This window comes from Corvus kubaryi, unplaced genomic scaffold, assembly GCF_017639235.1.
Source record: "Corvus kubaryi isolate FWS band 111438036 unplaced genomic scaffold, C.kubaryi_AGA036_p1.0 69, whole genome shotgun sequence".
Taxonomy (NCBI): domain Eukaryota; kingdom Metazoa; phylum Chordata; class Aves; order Passeriformes; family Corvidae; genus Corvus; species Corvus kubaryi.
In genome coordinates, this window is record NW_024582057.1 from 6820938 (window position 1) to 6834085 (window position 13148).

A 13148-nucleotide genomic window follows, 5' to 3' on the forward strand; every position below is an offset into this window, starting at 1 on the left:
CGCTGCCCCGCGCACCCTGATAAGGAGACACATCACGTGTCGCTCCGGCTCCTCTCCCGGGGACGCGCTACCGCGGCAGCAGCAGCCTGTTGCAAATAGCATCTCTAACTCGCCCTCGTCGCGGGGAGGGAGGGGCGCCTCCAAGGAGAGGAGTGAGCACAACTTTCCCCCCCACCCTTCCTCCGTCCCTCCCTTCTCCGCCCGGCAGCGCAGCAGCGGGATGCCCGGGGCAGGGCCGGGGGGAGCGGGGGGGCGGCCAGGTGCCACGCGGCGCCCCGCGCCCTCCCGCTGCTCCGGCGGCCGCGCCCGCGGGGCTCTCCCGGGCGGGCCTGGCCGGCCGCGCTCCCGGCCCGGCGTGCGTGTCCCCCGGCAGCCGGCCGCTCTCCCGGCTCGGGGCTGGAGCGCATCCGGAGCCGCCGGTGGCGGTGCCTCGCTGCCGGCTCTAAGGAATTCACCGGGGCTCTCCGCTGCCGTGGAAATGTCTGTGCATCCTCCTCCGCCTCCCAGCCCGGTGCCTCACCAGGTACAGCGGCCGCGGGCAGCAGCCCGCTGCTCCGAGGGCAGGAGTCAGCTTCTGGTTATGTTTGTTTCCTCAGAAACTTTTCGTCCTTGCGCGATTTGGGTCCCCGCAAGGGTCAGTCATCCATCCAAACCTAAAGGACACGTTAAATTTAACAGGACCGTGAACATCACAGGAACAGGAGGTGCAAATGCTGTGTCTAGTCACAGGCGACATGCGGCTGCTCGCACGTACAGGTAGTTAACACTGTGCACGGCACTGCATGCACCATCCTTCCTGTCACTCTCCCTGCAGTGGAAGTTCAAAGGTGTAGGAGAGTCAACAAGTGATGGAGAGGTGTTCAGAGTCGTGAGGATTTCACTGTAAAGCCAGTACCAGTTTAGAGTTGTGTGACAAATAATAACAGTACATAAAAACAAAATACCTGGCAATACTCCATCCTGAAAGCTCGATAGGGAAAAAAAGAAAAGTAAACCAACACTGCTTCAGAGGACTGCCCTAATGAGTATAGGAGGAATCAGTTTACCTTTAAGGAAATGGTTATTTACACTATATCTAGAGCTACAAAAACTAGGCCTTTTAAAGATGTTATTGTTGAGGTGGAACCTGGACTCTCTGCCTGTTTTTTAAAGAAATGAAGTCATGGCCTCTAGGCAACAGGTTTGTGCCAGCTTACATGGTATCCTATCTCCTGATTGAAAAGGGCTTCCCATGGAAAAGGAGGCTAAATTCCAGGTATGTGGCAGTAAGCCCTCAACTGACTCTTTTCACAGTTTTGCCTGTAAGATGTCATGATTAACTTCATTTGCACCATTCTTTTCAAATACTGATAAAGGCATACAAGCCAGGAATACACAGGTCCTGTCTCAAAGACATGAGCTGTGATTCATACCAGCAATAATCCTCTCCCCTTCTGGACTCCCAAGTAAAGCACCTGCAGGTCCGGCGAACTGGAACTTGGAAATGCCACAACTGCAAAACCGAAAGGTACACACGTGTATTCAGAACATGAAACTGCAGCTTTAACCTGTGTGTGTTTGTTGTAGTGGTTTCTGCAGGCTGAATTTTTGTCACCTGTGTTCAATACTGAATTCTACCCAAGCACACTTGCTGACTGACAGCAAAGCAATATCAGAGTTTACCCCACAATATTAGTAACAAACATGAGAAAGCACATTCTCATTGTTCTAAGGTTCTTATTTTATGAAAAAACAATCACGGGAAGCTGTTAAAAATAAACTGATAGCAAAGTGTCTTTAACCTTTTCATCTCTGTCCCCACTGTACCTCCCAACCTGCAGTGTCAGAACTGCTGGTAAGTTCAGCAGCTTTATAGCCAGCTTGCATGTTCACTTTGGTATCTCTTGCAGTCAGGCATCCAATTAATCAAAAACCTGAGCAGTTTATCCATCTCGGGCTCAGCCCTTAAAACATTCAGTTCATATTGGAAGACTGCTGTGATTGAAGCCTGCCTGGCACACACATACAGACTCATGGAGACTGGGCCTGGTTTGCACAGCCATTTACACAAGTGGCTGCAATTGAAACTGGTGACAATTCCTGAATGGGTAATCATATTTGGAGGTTAGCAATGCATGTCTCATTGACCTCTGCCTAATATTTCTAGAAATAGTCTCGGAGGCATTTTGGACTACCTCCACGTGAAGATTCCCACCCTCAATGTATTTTTTAACTTTGGAGGTTCTTAAGAGCCCTTCGATGTGAGAAGTTTAGCAAGCAGATAGATGGAATAGAAGTACAAGTGTTTCTCAATTCAGCATCTGAAATCTGCTCCAGAAAGGTGGAAATGTAAAGGTCACATTGGAAAATAATAATTATTTTAGTGCTTGGAGAAAATACGTAGATAATTTTTTATAGCATTTATGTTTCTAGCATCCCTGTTCTTCAGAAAGATGGAATGAAGGATGAACCAGTACATAATGCGTTACATTAATACTAAAAATTAAACCCACCAACAAAAAACCCAGTGATGAAAAAAAGTTATGTAATAACTTAAAAACCCCATTAACTACCAGTGTTTATAAAATAATAAAAAGTTATATGTCTTTTAACAGTTTAGGAATTAATTATAATTCTGGGCTATGGCTGGGCAAGAGAAAGCAAAATAATTCAGTTTTCCAGCTTTCTGTCATTTGAACTTTTATAATGCATTAGAGAGGTAAAAACCCACTGTGGTCTAGTACTGAATGTGAACTTTTGAGCAAATGGTTCCTTTTTTATTAGTTATTACAGTGAAAGAGAAGGTAGAGGTAATTCTTGTCTAATAAACCCCACTTCTGTGAATGACTCTCCCAAAATGTTACATGACTTATATGACAGAGCTATCCTCTTCACTCTGCACTTTTTACCATTTGCATTACTGGGGTTTATCCCATCTCCTCTGACCACTCCATGACAGGCTAAGGACTAAGGCATTTTTTCTCCTAGGACTATTCATAGTTTCTATACATTCTGGATATTGAGACGTGAATACCCACAGTGATGGTAAACACACTAAGGGGCAAGAAGCCTTTCTCTAGCTTCTGTGTAACCCTCACACACCTCTCTGATCCTTCACAGTGATGTTAAATACAATGAACAATAGTAGAAAAAAAACAATAGTTTTGTGAAGGTGTTTAGTGTGTTACCAAATTCATTGACACCACTGGGTGACATAGCAATGTTGGTGACAAAAGCCACCTGCTGTGGTCCCAAGAAAAGGACAACTTGGCCCCCACCCACAGTTCAAATATCAGAGATGCTGATTAAAGGTATTCAAGGAGAGAAGAAAAACAGGATATGTAGCTTATATATGAAGGCCACAACTTGAGGATGTCTTAAAGCAGAGAGACTAAAGCTAACACTGGCATTAAGAGAGAAGTTAAAGGTTAGCTAGAAAACCTTTTTTCCCCCATCTTATGAGACACTATCAATGTTCTCTGGTTTAGATCATGGTATTTAGAAGTTACTGTAATTTCTTGCAAATTTACACATCCCTTTCAACCAAAGCAGCTTGGAGTAAGGCAGTTCTATGACTAACCAGGAGTATTTTATATGGTAAGAGGCAGGACTTCACGACAGGGCCCTGACTTTACAACACCTCATGACTGCTGGGTGAGGGCAGCTGCCAAGCTCCAGCTCTCTCACCCTGATGTGTGGCTGTCCAGCCACAGAGGATGTCAGAAGCATTTGAGGCCCCATGCCCTGCCTGAGCTTGTGCCTGCACAGCATCCGGAGTCCTCTTGCTGCCATCCTTTTCCTGATGTCCTCACTTGTGCCAAGAGGGGGAACTCGGCTGAAATACTAACACAGGGAAAAGGCTGCTTGGAGGATCAGAGAATACAGCCCTGAGGGCTTTGAGAAATAAGTCTTTATAAAACCTAAGACCAGAAGAAATTCTTGCACTTCCTTTATGTTTCAACCAGTTATTTCTTTAAATGAACAAACATGCCACTGCTGAGTCTCCTCACGGGTTGATTTTTTTTTGCTTAGAGGGTTTTTTTCCTCCAACTGAGACACAGGTTTCTTGAGTCAAGAACCCCTTAAGAGCTAATGCAGAACTGACAAATGTGACCACCATAGAGGCAGGGTAATTATACAAAGTAAAATGGGGAAAGCTCAATTAAATATATTTCCTATAAATTGCTTGGAAAATTAAACCTGATGAATTTGTGCACTGGAAAACTACACAGAATAACATATCACATAAGCTGCAAACTCTCTCAGAGCATTTGTCTGAAGACAGAGCATCCTACAGCATTCCCATTTTCCCCATGCAGGGAAATGTGATACACCACCGTGCTCAGCTACCTTGGCCTCTGGAAATTGGGCAGCTGAGGAACAAGGGAGTGGTGGAACTTGCTCCTGCAACAACCCCACCCACTATATCCAAGGGCAGCTTTGGATGAGCAAGGCCAAAGCTTTAGTCCAAACTTATTTTAAGATTAGCCTTTACAGAGTGAAAAAGCTGATGTATCCCAGCATGCTTAAGCACTTTCCCTCACATCCCAACAGGCTGGTAGTGACAAGGCTGGAATTAAAACCAGTATTCCCCCAAAATCCTGGTGTAGTTCTCCAGGCAGAAAGCCATCCACTCTGGTGGGTGACTGCTCCCAGCAGACAGTATGTTAGTGATAACAAACAGCAAAAAGAAAAGATCGAGTGTAAGTGTTCGCTCCCTGTTTGCTCTGAGACATTTCAACAGTGCAAAACAATCCTTGATCTGACTCACCTAGCCAGCCAAGACTACCTCTTGGCTAAGGATTCATATGGAAATATGAAGATAGTGTTTCTGAAACCCACACCACTTTTTCCCCCCATAGATCACAGCCTGTAGGGCATATTGCAGGACTGCTTGAAGTTTCTGGCTGCAATAATTGCTGGTCCCATCTCCTTCTCTCTTTTCACTGTGGGAGTCTCCAGCAGATGGACACAATGCAGAGCAGCCCTGCTGCTGGGACTGGACCAGCTTGATGAACTAGTCCCTTTCCTCAGCTCTAATTTTCAGGATGTAAAAAGTAGCATAAACTATTCCCCTAAACTATTGTAACAATAACCAGTGTTTCTAAATCCTTTCAGGGGAAGTTCACCAACCTAAACCTATTCTTTCAGGATACACTGTGAATGGCTAAAGGGATAGTCAACTGACATATCCTTCAGCCTTATAACCAAAACAAACAACAGGGGCACAAGAGTGTTATTACAGTTTTAGTAACAAAAGTTCTTTAAAGAGGAGTATTTAAAAATAGTATGTTTTAAATGAATAAAATTAAGTAAGATTCCCTCCTGCAGATTTAATTACTTTGCAAATTTTGGAACGGCACAGCCTACTTATTCCTCAATAGACTGTTTAAAAACATAGCATGAAAAAACTAGCAGGCAGATGTTTGACATTTACATTCTCAAGCAGTTCTGTGATCACTAAGGTAGAGCCTCAGAAACAGGTTGTATAATCCATGTGCAAGCGTGTCTGTGTAGAGACGGAGCGGGTAAAAGAACAATAAGCAAAACCACCCACTGCAATACTTACACTTGTTTTAAAACTTTGCATTGTTGCCCAGCAGCTTTTGTTGCCTGGCAATGCAAAAAAACACAGGTGTGCAAAAAGAAGTCAGTGTTTAATGCCCAGCTTGTGATTTGGTACTGACATGTTTCATTCTTATTGACCACCCAGCCTCTCACACCTAATTGATTGTTAGCTTAAATGTGATTATTTTCCCTCCTGAAGGCAAGTAGCAAGCCAGCTGTGTGTTTCCCCATGTCTCATTTGCTAGGGAGAGTGCATTCTGAAACCTCTCACAAACAAAATAAAGGCTCATGTTAACAGTGACTTCATGTTCAGTTGTGCAAAGGGCTGCAATAGCACCAGAGGATACAGCGGCAGCTAAAGGAAGGTGCAAATATCCAGCTGAAGCATCACTTATTATCTTTTGGTATCAAACTAGAGATGGAAAACACCTGATATCCATTCTCTGAGGCTGACAAGTATTTTTCTAGGCAGTATATTTTTCAGTACTGTCTTGGTTTAGCTCTAAGTATCCTCAGTTATGGAGAATTCAACAGTTTCTGTTGGGAGCTTGGGCTGTACCTTGCTGATTTTGCTGTTACGACATTTCTCTTGATTTTTCTAGCCCACATTTTTATTTTCTTAACTTCATGCCACAGCTAATTATAGCTTACAGGGTGCAAGTAGAAAAGGGGATAGGGAAGAAGGAAACCAAGCAGCCCAGGGAGAAGATGGTAAGCAATGCTTTGAGATGCACCCACAAAGCAGCAGAGAGGGCCAGCAAGCAGCACAGAAGTGAAGAAATAGGAAGTGAGGCAGCAGTCATGAAGAAAGTATGCAAGGAAGCAGTTACCCTGCAGGGAAAGAAAAAGCAGGACAACCTTCAAGGGCAGAGATTAATGTAACTTGGGGGAGGCTGCAGTGATAGGATATGGGGAAGAGGAGAGAATTACCAGGAAAAAATGGCCAGTGGATGCAGTAGGCAAAGAATCAAGGAGGAGGCAGAAGAAAACGGTGGGGCTCAGGTAAATGAGCATGAAAAGAGTCTTTATGCTTTTGTACCTATTAAATTGTGCTTTGTGCCTCCTTAAACCAGAAGCAAAACTGCATTGGGTCAGGTCTATTCCATAAAGTTCTGTGGGCATATTTACACTGATCAGATGTGCAAAGGGATATAGTTTGCAACTGAGGCTGAAACAGAGCTGCGCTACCAAAAGCAGTGAATGTTCAGAGTTATGCAGTCAGAACCATACTTTCACCAGCACAGCTTGTGTCATTCAGACAATGATAAGATAAGCCATGCTGGCAAAAGCACAGTTTTGCTGTTGTAAATTGTACTGGGGGTAGATATACCTCTGCTGCAGCGTATAGGGGTGTAACTACACCAGGAGAGCTCTTTGCATGTCAAAACAGCCATGCTCTACTAACAGATTGTCCATAATGGAGACACGATTAAGAGAGGTAAAAAGGAATTCTTCTACTGACATGACTTCCACAACCACAGCAAAAACTGTCAGCACAAGGTTTTTCCTGGCAGAAGAAGATAGCTTTTTAGACCAGAGGGGTGTAAGATACAGACATATTTTAGATAACTTCTGAAGCTTTCATACAGGAAAGTATTTGCTTCTACAAAAAGAAAACTCAGTAATGGCAAAGTGTCTCAATATTAGGGCAATGTGGATAAGAGCATTTAAGTCCTTTTGCCTTTATTTATCATTCAACATTCACTTGTTTCTAAATAAAGAATTCCTGAGAAGAAAGTATTCTCAACAAATTTTTCTGCATTCCTGTCTTCAATTTGGATAAAAGATAATATGCCCCATAATCTTCTTCCCTTCTGTGCAATACAAAGAAGGTGAAACTTCTCTTAATGAGCATATAGGGAGGAAAGATTTGGTAGATAGATAAACTTTTTTTTTTTCCCCAATTACTTTGGTGGTCAGAAGGGACTGTGCTCTAACTGAAATGAAACTTGAAAAGGAAAAAAACCCTAAACCGCTATTATCAAGATGAGCGCAAGAGAGCTGTTACCTGAAATGATTCACTGTATGGAAATCTCAACTCTTGAAACAAATGATTTCTAAGAACAGGGCACAGACATCAGCCTTTTCCTCAAAAGAACTCCAAGTAACTAGAAAGGGCAGAAGACATTTAAACTCCCAATTTTCATCTTGCAATCAGTGTTTACAGCAAGGATTAAATCTCTTGGGATTAATGTCTATGAAAATATCCTGAAGTCCTAACAGTCATGCAAAATTTTTCTTGAAATCTCTTGTGAAGAGGTAATAGACTGCTGTGGCGCTCTAAACTCAGCAGAGAAATAATCTTCTGAGCTATACATTTTGATTAAATGGCAACTTCAAATAAGATTTTCTCTAATAATTTCCTGAACAATCTTATGTACTCACTTCACCTTCTGAGCTTGTTTCGTTAGGCTGTTTTCCTCTATGTCCTTTCCCTTGCAGAAGTGGCTGAAGGTAATTCTTAGAGTGCAAATGAGCAGCCTGAATAGTTCAGCAAAATGATTTTTTAAATGGTTAAATGCAAAGAAACAACAACAACAACAAAAAAATCCCAAGAGAATTCCTGAGGGTAGAGCCTAACGTCACTAGAATAAGAGTTACACAGCAGACAATCCAGGAGGAGGCTGAGGAGAACACTGCTAAGGTGTCCAGTGGCACAGTGGATTGGAGCACTGTATTCTTACCTCTTGAGGTTTGGATGTAAAGCCTGATTTAAAATACACATAAAAATGAATGTGGTCAATTCACCTTAGAGCCTTCAGAGCAGTGGTCCTCACGTAAAGATGAGGACCTTCTGCTGAAGGACACTAATGCCCTCCCACAATTGCTTATCCCCCTACATACACATACACACATGCTAAATAAGGCTAGAAAGCTGCATGAGAGCTCTGACTGAAAAGTAAGATTGCTTTTGTTTCCTGTTTATTTTTATCTGGTATTTATAGAGTTTTGCTATGGTTATATGCAATAAAGAACTGTGTAGTGAATATTCTCCTATGTGACTTGAGATTCAGAACTGTGGTTTCTGCTGTAAATGGGAGTGATTCACCTCAGAAGAACTGGTCTGTTGTTCTCTAGTCACAGACTTAATCAGTAAACTCCTGCCTGATGTTTTTCTGTTGATCCCTGGTCCACCAGCCAATGGACACAATTCACCACAGTCCATACAATTTTTGGGGGGTAATCTCAAAGACAGATCCACAGATGATGTTCCTGGTCTAGACTCCAGGTTACTGACACAGCAGAAGAGAGGAAATATTCCCTGTGCCAGCTTGAATGCGGTGATTCAGTAGAGCTGGTATCATTAGTCCTGTCCTATGATGAACACCACATTACCCAACCACACTGGAAAAGAATGAGCAGGCTCAGATTTTCTATCTGGAAACTGACAGCTGTTGCAAAACTTGGTACTTGGAAAATACTGCATGTAAATAGGAACTGCAGCAAAATCTTGTGGCAGTAAATTGAGGCTAAATTGGCATAAAAGTGGTGAGTTTTGGAGAGCTAGGACAACAGTGGACTGAAGAGAAAGTAAGATGGGAGTAGTGTATCATAGTTCAGTATCCAAAAGTTTGGTAGCATGGAAATTAATACAGACAGTTCCTGGCATGATTTTGGGCTAGTGCTGACTGCAGAGGACTGCTGTACAGCTGGGGTACTCGTGTGAAAATGTTAGCAGCATATGTAATAAAAACCACTGAACTGGAATTATACAGAAATAAGTTATTATTGAAACACAGCTGTACTTCGAACAAAGCGTTGAGGAATTTATAAGACAATGATTTGCCAAAGGGAACAGCATCAACTTATCTCAGCCAGAGAGCCACAACCAGTTCCTGTGGCTGCTCCCCACCACCGAGCACAAACCCCACTTCCCTCCAGCAATGAAATGGGGACCAAAAGCTTTAATTGCGTCGTGTGCTCCACATCAATTCCTCTCCATTGATGTCCTTTCTTCATATGAACTAAAAACACATGTCAAGTGTCTTGCAACTTTTTCATCCTCTTTACCCTTGCTATCACTCTTATCATATGAAAGTTGATCACAAGTGAATGGTAATTATTCAGCTAGCAGCTAAGTGGTGAGAACATCAAAGCACAAGAATGTTTATAGGGTTAATGCATGATTATTTTAGCATCCCAAAGGCTTTGGAATGTCATACCATCCAATTATCCCAGGGCTATGTGAGAAGAGGGAACTTCATGTAATTAGGAGGGGCTAAACTAAGATTCCAGGATCAGTAAAATACATCATGTCACCATTCACACTGCCAGCTGTTTCTCCCCAAACTTTACAGAACATAAAACTACATTTTTTAGACTTTAAAAAGTGAAACAAACATGTAAAATCAGACTGTAGGATTAGTAATTAAATTTCAGTTTTTAAAGAGAAAAATCTTTTCATTTGCCAGACATCATAAATATACATATCAGATCTACCACTTCTGAATGAGCATGAGATCCATTAAGTCATATGCTCTATTTCTGCTAGGAACCAATACTTCACCCATATTCAATAAATTTTAAAAAAAGGGTGGGTTTTTTTTCTAATTAGGATGCCTGTAGTCAGCTGTTTGATTCTGTATTTTCTAGGCACCTACACAGCCTGATTTCCAGAGATGTTGAGCACATTCATTGCTTCTGTGGCTGCTGAGCAACCCTGAAACTTAAGCATGTGAGTACGAATTAGATGCCAAACTAGTAATCCCATTTTAAAAATTAATAGCATGATGAATATAACCAGTTCTGCAATCTCTGACGAAAATAGGATGAAAATGAATGGAAATATTTTCCTGCATCTTGGGATTAGTTTAAAAGTGAAACTTGGTGAGAAATATTCATTTAGAAGCCTCTACAGTTTGAAAAATTTGCTGCAGCATGTTGAAGTACTTGGAAAACTAGCACTAAGAAAACAAGTTAGATTCTTCCCAATGACTTCTAAACAGTTGAGGAAAGTGCAGGAGGCCACTGTGATTAAAGGGAGATAGGAAGATTGCTGTGAACACAAAAGAAAAGGCTTTCAGGAATACAAGTAATATAATGAAGAAATAGGTTGAACTTTAAAGAAGATTGACATAAGTAAAGAGGTGTTTATGTAATGTTTAGGATAATTTGAAAAATTATTTTAGTAAGGTCTTCTTTGATTATCAAGCACCAATAATGATTTGCACACAGAATGAAAAAATCATCTGCTAAAGAGATATTCTGCTATAGCCTGTATGCATGAAAAATTAGAGGATGGAGTCAGCCATCTAAAAACAGAATACAGCTTCCTGGTACAGTGGGAAGGGGTTAGTGTGCAGATAACAGCAAAGAGAGCTGTTAATAATCCTGTGTAACAGACATCCCCTTGTAAATGTGACCTGCAAACACCTTTAAACAGTCCAGTAATAATAGATGTTTGCCAAATACTTCTGAATATCACAAGGCTCCATGAGTTATTAAATAAAGCAGTGAATAGCCGTGCGCTTCGTGTCTTTGCAGGATTCTGGCAAGCTGCTCTTGGTGACGATGCTGCATGCTCTCTGCTGGCTGTGCCTCATCCTCATCCTTCCTGCAGACCTCACAGCACCCACGGTTAGAAAGATAAATGTTGAATCATTACAATGCTCTCCATTCTTTGGGGCCTACTTTTCATTTCAGCCTTTTATTTATCACTTGGCATTCACATTAACTCTCCAAAGCAAAATTCCCGATCCCATTACACGGACACACTGGTCCATTGTAGGAATATATAGAATTATAGTATCATCCACCCAGTGCTTTCTGGGGCATTCTTTGGAAAACCTGTGTCTGACCCGGACAGGACCTGGAGGTAAAATGGTGTAAGGATGAAAAGGCTCAGCTTCAGATTAATAAAATGTACAACATGTACAACTGTTGTGCATCTTACACAGACTGCTGCTTTGGTCGAAAATCATATTTTAGGGGATGAGTTGGAGAAGAGTGAAGATGCAATATAATTACTTTCCTCCCCTATCCAGAACCCTATATCTGCATGTGCATTTCAGTTGCTTTAAAAACAAAACTGAAAATATTCATTAATAAATTCAGATATCAAATTAAGGAGCAGTGTCTCTGGTATCAAAGTTGTTTACATGATCCAGTACAATGAATTACTATTATTTTTTTAATTGGGAGGATTTGAATTCCAAGTTACTTTGTGTTTCTCATAAAAAACCCCTCAGTGTCTTGCTGGGCATATTCAACAGCAAGAAAATAAAGCAGCGTACCTGACAGATCTAAGTGCTTATAAAACTGTTCCTCAATTATTCAACGTTTGTTACATCCTACAAGACCAGTTTCTGAGGCCTGCTCCAAGAAAAGATAAAGTTACAGAAATGCTGATATACCCAATTGTAAGGAATTCCAAAACTGTGTAATTCACCTACTATCAGTTTTCTGTACAATATTAAGAGATATACAGAAGCACTTAGTAATAAAATAGTAACACTTAAATTACTAGAAACCATCCTGATTTCAGAGAACAAAGGAAGAGATGCTGTTTGTACAACATTTAGTACTTCTTCGTAAGTATAGACTGTCTTGAGGTTTATAACTGGCTAAAAGAGAAATAGCTTTTTTTTCTTCCTTATTGCAAATATTTCTGCCGGGATCTTGACAAGATCTGAAGAAGACCACAGTAATGATATCACGCTGCACAAATATTTTCTTACCTAAGATGCTATTCTACCATAGCCAAGCTTAAGAGTAGAAGATGCTAACCTTGAATAAACTTCTGCTGCTTTGTGTGTACTAATAAGGTGCTGCACAGCTCTCCGTGCAGTGATACTCATATGTAACACTTTTGCAACAGCTCTGGCTGTCTAATTTCATGTCATGTTCTTCACCAAGAATCTTAACTCACTTTATAGTAAAACAGACAGTTTTGGGAGCACCATTGCACAGCTGAAGGAACTGGGGTGGTGAGAGGGCAGCTAACCAGCAAGATGTAGAAAGGCCAGGAAGAGGAGCCCCCTCTCCTAGCTCTGGGCCTGCTTATACCAAAAGTGTGCACTTAAGTGCATGAAACAGAGTAGGCTTCCATTAAAGAAGGAAGAGAAGTGTGAGCTGTATAACCATGTTTAAAGAAAAATGTTTAGAAATTGCAGAAATCACATCACTGACTGGTACACTTCTACAGCTTCTGAATGCAAACCAGCCTGTAGCTGGACCTCTGCTCTACACACACTGATAATAAAAAAAGAATCTGCTGGTCCTTGACAACTCAGGAACAGACACAAAAATAAATATTGGGAATGATGGATTGGTGCTTCTTGGAAGGCAAGCTGTGGGTTGAATAATACAGAGGGAAAAAAAGAGAGAACACAGAGCAGGAGGTAAAAGAAGGAAAGGTTATGGGAAGGGATTTTGCCTTGTCCAGTGCTTTTTTTGTGAGGTTCACTCCTGACCTTAACTTCTTGGGTGAAAAGGCCTCGTGACACAGCAGAGCTGGTGTGCGTTTGTCACATGGAGAAATAATTTGAGGAGAGTGTACAGGTGTTTCCTGTGTTGCAGAAATCATCTCTACAGAGACTCTTGTTTGCGATTACCCAAGACTTCAAAGAAAATACCAAGATGGATGTGTAAAAGGTCCTGCC

At 41.7% G+C, this 13148-nt stretch overlaps 1 protein-coding gene and 1 long non-coding RNA gene across 5 annotated transcripts in view; one reads left to right on the top strand and one right to left on the bottom strand.

Annotated features, from left to right (window-relative positions):
* The window catches only part of RREB1 (ras responsive element binding protein 1), a 122341-nt gene extending 122201 nt beyond the window's left edge, over positions 1 to 140 (bottom strand). For 2 of the 3 annotated variants that reach the window (XM_042049073.1, XM_042049075.1), the window contains exon 1: positions 16 to 129. The gene's annotated coding sequence lies outside the window, so the exon portion shown is untranslated. Of the gene's footprint in view, positions 1 to 15 lie in introns of all 3 variants that reach the window. The other variant, XM_042049078.1, reaches the window with a different exon arrangement.
* Positions 141 to 343: 203 nt separating this feature from the next.
* LOC121674667 lies at positions 344 to 12407 on the top strand. Of its 2 annotated transcripts, none has more exons than XR_006019752.1 (3): positions 344 to 1507; positions 10141 to 10222; positions 11032 to 12407. It is a non-coding gene; the product is annotated as an uncharacterized LOC121674667 (long non-coding RNA). The 2 variants fall into 2 exon arrangements; XR_006019753.1 differs by having other exon boundaries at positions 344 to 523.
* Positions 12408 to 13148: the final 741 nt, after the last annotated feature.